Genomic DNA, 6,183 nt, shown 5'->3' with positions numbered 1-6,183 from the left:
ATTTGGTGCCAACTTGTCTTTTCCCTTTTGTTTTAAGGACAATTTCTTATAGGGGTGAACTTTAACAAGTACCCATTCTCCAAACTCAAATTCTCTATATGTTCTATTTCAGACAACCTACTACTTCATACAATTTCTTGCAATATTTAGATTTCCCTTTCTTGCTTGGAAGACTTTTTAGGTTTCTTCTAACTGATCTTTAACTGCTGGAAATTTTGTTTCGATAATGGAAAATTCCTTCCATTTAGGAAGCTCATAATCATATAGATCTTGAAATGGGGTTATTTTCGCTGAAGTGTGATAAGTGGAATTATATCATGGTGGGGTGTAACCATTGAGCCCGCTTATTTTGTTTGTTTGTTGCATAACAACGAAAGTAAGTTTCTAAACATTTATTGGCAAATTCTATTTGATCTTTTGTTTGACGATGATATGTTGAACTCATGTTGAGGTATGTTTTGATATGTTTGACAAATTTCTTCCATAAGTTCCCCTTAAATTTGGCATCTCTATCACTAATAATGACCTTGGGAAACCCATGTAGTTTATATGCATTCTTGCAAAATATCTTAACGATTTGTTTTGCTAATTCTAATCTATTCATTCCTATGAAGTGTGCATACGTGGTGATTCTATTGACTACTATGAGGATTTTGTCTCATCCATCCGACATGGGTAACCCTTCGATAAAGTCCATCAATATTTCTTCCCACTTTTCGTTCGGAATATTTAAGGGATGGAGCAGTCCAGGGTCATTGATCTGATACCTTTACTTCTTTGATGTATTCTATATTTCCTGTAAAAGAGCATTAAAAACCACATATGCATACACTTTAAAGAAGAGGAAAAATAAAGGCAACCATCAAGATAAAGAACACAAAGAGCCTGATAACAGATTTCGTCCAGTGTGGACTACGTCTCTGGGCCTTGCTTCAATAGTGAGGAGGTCTCTTCATTAATCTGAGCTAAAATCAAATGAGTATATGGAAAAATACATTTTATACCTCCATATTTGGGGATGGCCTGAAAATGGGTTGTTCAGATCATAAAATAGACCGCACCATCATATTCTTGGTGAAAAATTGTGAAATTTGAGTATAAACACAACTCCTTTTTTACACTCACACTTTTGGACCTCTTGGGAATCTTTTAGATTCCTATGAGCATCAAAGAATATTTCCTATGTTAGGGTTTCACCCGTGGAACCTGTGTCGCAGGGTTGCCATCGTGGTTCCATTATGCTTGGTTCCTCTACATGTTGTTCTGTTCTACGAGTTCCACCTCCTGCCCATTGTTCTGCTCGTCTTTCCCTCTTGACATCATGCAAATGACATGGTTATATAATATTTGGGTGGCAAAGGTTTTAAAGCTCGCACCTTGGGCGGTTTGGTTGACAGATCTGTGTTGGGCAATTGGTAATGGGTGGTTCCAGGTTCGAAACCGTCGCTCCATTTTTATGTGGCAGTTTGTAACCAACCATAGGGTTAGTTGGGGTTGGTAGCTTTCCACCCTTATATATAATGTTGAGTTAATGGTTAATTAAGGGAATTGTTAACTTAACTAATTTAACACAGTTCTCTTTAGCTGCTAATTCTTTCACCGGGGCAATCCTAGTTACACTAAGAAATCTTCAAAACTTGGAAACGTTATTTATGGGAGAAAACAATTTACAAGGAAATATTCCAATGGAAATTGGGCAACTTAAAAATTTAGGGCTTTTGGACCTCCAAAGCAATAATCTGTTAGGAAGAATTCCTGATTCTATAGCTAACCTTCAGCAACTAAGGTATTTATATCTTGGTAGGAATAGGTTAACAGGTAAAATACCAGAAAATTTAGGAAAATGTGTGAACTTGTTAAAGCTAGACCTTTCATACAATAGGCTTAGTGGGGAGATACCTCCAACAGTTGCAAGTCTTGCTAATTTAGATTTCTATTTCAACCTTTCAAACAATTTATTAGAGGGTCACTTGCCTTTGGAACTAAGCAAGATGACTATGCTTCAAGCTATAGATATTTCTACAAATTGACTAACTGGTTATATTCCAAGTGGGCTTGGAAGTTGCAAAGAATTACAATACCTAAATCTTTCTTGCAATGCACTTGAAGGTCTAATCCCAATCTCACTCGATGAACTTCTAAGTCTTCAAGGCATAGATTTATCCTCCAACAATTTGTCAGGTGGAATACCTGCATCATTGGTAAATCTCAAAATGCTCAGCCAATTGAATTTCTCTTTTAACAACTTGTTAGGAGAGGTCCCAAAAGGTGGAGTTTTCAAAAATCTTAATGCCATAGCATTTATGGGAAACCCCAGTCTCTGTGGACCTTGGGTAAATTTGTCATTGTGCTGTACTCATAAGCACAAAAGTTTTTCTCATATGAGAAAAGTTGGCATATCTATTGTCGCAATTGTAGTCACTATTGTATTGTGTTTAGTTATAGAAATCTTGTGTAGACCATATCACAAGAGGAATATTCCTATAGAGGTTGGGGCATCCTTAAATGTGGGGCACCCAAGAATTTTCCTATGGAGAGCTCATCACTGCAACAGATGGATTTAGCAATGCCAACTTGTTGGGAGTGGGTACTTTTGGGAAAGTGTACAAAGGGGTTTTGAATGATGGGACACTCGTTGCCATGAAGCTTCTCAATTTGGAAAGGGAAGGGGCTCACAAAAGTTTCAAAAAGGAGTGCAAAGTTTTGAGTAGAGTCAGGCATCGGAATTTGATTAGAGTCATAACCTCATATTCAGACCTCCAAATGAAAGCTTTGATATTTACATTTATGTCAAATGGAAGCTTAGAACAGTGGTTATATCCTAATGGTGAAGTAGAAAGTGGTTTGACATTGATTCAAAGGTTGAATATAGCAATAGACATTGCCCAAGGCATGGTGTATCTCCATCACCATTGTTTCATGCAAGTGATCCATCGTGATTTGAAACCAAACAATGTGCTTCTTGGTGAAGATTTGACAGCATATGTAATAGACTTTGGGATTGCAACCATATATTTTGCGAATAATGAGGATTCAACTTTCACTTCTACACTTGCACTTAAGGGATCAGTGGGCTACATTCCTCCAGGTATTATTTGAACTAGATGGCATTTTAGACAATATTATGAGTTTCATATTTTTATTAAATATATTGAACTATAAACCTTATGACGAGAATGTTTGATGCAGAATATGGATTGGGTGGGCATATCACAACAAAAGGTGATGTTTATAGCTTTGGAATATTGTTATTGGATATGTTCACTAGAAAGAAGCCTATTGACAACATGTTTGTGCAAGGAATGAACTTACAGAAATGGGTGGGTAACCATTTTCCAAATCAACTAGGGGAAGTGGTGGACAAGAGTTTATTGAGAGGGGCTAGTACAAGCACTCAAGCAGATAAAGATCTTAGCTGCCTCAATCAATCCTTAAGCATTGGTTTGCTTTGCACAAGAGATTCCCCTGAAGGACGACCTACTATGATGGACATTGTGGGAACACTTGAATCCATTAGAGACACTTTTCAAAGCATTGGTGGCATTCCAAAACTGCAATCAGATTTTACATGTTTGTTGGGTGATGCAAGTACAACTCACAACAACAATGCTAGCAGAGGCCAAAGCTCTTCTACATTCTAGAGTGTTGTAAGAGAGCAGTGACTCTAGACTATATAATAATTTGAGTCCATTGTCATTCGCTGCATGTAGTGTGAGTTTTATTTTCCTCTTTATTGTTGCAAAACTAGTTTTATTCCCCTTCTTTTCTAATCATGTCTATTGTTGGGCACATGTGGGTGTAAATTTATAGTTACATTATCCATCCCTTGTTAACTTGTCTCTGCTTGCCTTTGGGCACATGTGGGTGTGAATATATAGTTACATTATCCATCCCTTGTTAACTTGTCTGTGCTTGCCTTTGGATGAGGCATGAAACATTGGGAATTGACATTGTGAGTGAAGAAGGTCTTGTCTTGGAGTCTAATCACCAATCTTCTTCTTTTCAAGGAAAAACTATTAAAGTATCAAAAGTATTTTATCATGCCAATTATTTGACTAAGAACCATACTAACATGTATGTTTCCTATGTGGGTGATACAACTATGTGTATATTGCCTTTGTATCCTACTTAAAAATGTTGATTTCTCTAATTTAAATTTTTTGAATTTTCTTATCATACCGACCTGATAAAAGAGTCAATATCCTTGTCTCATTTGAGCCAGACAATTTACAACTTAAAAGAATACACAACTTCTTCCATGTCAACACATTTGTTCTTCCATGTCTTTACATTCACCAGTAGACTCTGGTCATGTCATATTTTGTTCTTTAGTATAAAGCTATTACTTAATATCTTAGTTAAATTACCACGACAATTTATTTTGTTCTTTAGTTTAAAATATTAAATAATATCTTAGTTAAATTAAGAAGGCAATTTCTGTTTCCTTCTACCCAGTGCCTATTGATGTACTTTAGTCCTCTGTGATTTTTAAGACCTATTTGATTACTCTCTTACCACTACAGCACTACTAATTTCAAAAGCACCACTAATTCTATTGATGTACTCTAGTATTTTGTAATTTTTAAGACCTATTTGATCACTCTCTTTCCACTATAGTACTACTAATTTCAAAAGCACCACTAATTCCAGAAACATATTCATGATTATTCTAAGTTTGATTACACGTCAATAGCGTGTATTTTTATGAATGTATAGTAGATTTATATCTGACACGAAAGGACAATTTTTTTGCCATTAAAATTGTTTTATAATTATAAATTCAACTATCAGACCGTTCCAAACGAATTACCAGCAAAGAAATTTATCCAGTTGTTCTGCATGAATGAGGATGCCCTTCCTTCTGTTGTTCTAAGTTACAGTACATTATTTAAGAAGAACGTTCACCATCTCAAGCTGGAATAAATTTCTCCATGAATGAAGAACGTTCACCATCTCAAGCTGGAATAAGTTTCTCCACGAATTCTGTAGCTCAGTTTAAAAAAATTACTAGGCTGTTTCTTTTGTAGGTTCTAAATTAAATTGAAAATTCTTTGCATCTCTTTATTTATTAACTGGTTCATCCAAGATTTTCGCTACCCAAAAGATACCAGTTTCATCAACAGTTAAACCATGACTTCACTTTATATCAGTAGTCTAAGCACTCCAAATATATAGACTTGTTCCGAAATTTCATGATCGCTGAAATGATGCACTGAACTCTGAATTTTGTGTGGCTTTTATCTTAATTTGTATTGAAATGGATGTGATTTGGCTTTGTTTCAAAAGCTCTATTATTTCAGAGCATGTAACGTTTCGGTACTGTTTAAGTATAAAAACATTAGGATTTTCATTTCTTATAGTTTTCAGGTCACTGTATTTCCTGTAGCTTCCATACCTTGAGGAAACTTACCAACTTCCTAAAAAGGAGTAGACATGGTAGTTTTGTAATTTTATTTCCCAAACCTGTTGGCAGTGGGAGCAGGCAGTGGGAGCATATCATTTATTTTTTGCCACTGGAACATCCCTCTGATTAATGTTTGCATATACATCACATATACTATTAGTAGTGAATTGGATTGATATATAGCCTTCACTATTGGTTTTAGATGGTAGAAAACTGACAGGTTTGCTGTCCTGAGATTTATTGTTGTTTAGTGAAAAATTCAACTCTGCAATTTTCTGGCAATGGCATGGGGGCATCACACATAATATGTCGATTCTTTCCCATTCACCATTCTAATGTATAACCATTCTTTCCCATTCACCATTCTAATGTATAACCATACAACCTATCACTTTAAACAGAAGCACCGATCTCCGCGGAATAACAAATGAATCAAATGTTGGACGTTGGTAACTAATTATATAAACATGTGTAAAAATTGTTTTAGTTATTTTCATACTTAAACAACAGTGATAAATACCAGAAGTATTGTAATTATAGAAAATCATTCTTGATCAAATAAATAATCTAATCCCTTAGCCTCAAGGTTTTACCCATAGTTACCGAATTCGGATTCAGATTCGAATACGATACGATAAAAATTTGTTGGGAATTTTCTGCTAAATTCCAAAACAAAATAATGAATAGAGAACAATGCTCTCTTTTGCACAGGGAAGCTAAAAATTGTTTAGAGACAGAGTTTTCACACACCAAAAAAAAGACTTTTCATTCATATATCA

The 6,183-nt window shown here is 35.3% G+C and overlaps 1 pseudogene; it reads left to right on the top strand.

Annotated features, from left to right (window-relative positions):
* Positions 1-2,505: 2,505 nt before the first annotated feature.
* On the top strand, positions 2,506-3,641 carry LOC149173272 (putative LRR receptor-like serine/threonine-protein kinase At3g47570 pseudogene; annotated as a pseudogene).
* The last annotated feature ends 2,542 nt before the right edge of the window (positions 3,642-6,183 follow it).

The sequence above is a fragment of the Pinus tabuliformis genome, chromosome 4_2 (genome assembly GCF_031772625.1).
Source record: "Pinus tabuliformis cultivar Carrire ecotype Pingquan chromosome 4_2, CPIR1, whole genome shotgun sequence".
NCBI classification, from domain to species: Eukaryota; Viridiplantae; Streptophyta; class Pinopsida; order Pinales; family Pinaceae; genus Pinus; species Pinus tabuliformis.
The sequence above is the reverse complement of the archived record's forward strand: the minus strand, read 5'-3'. Positions and strand labels throughout refer to the sequence as shown.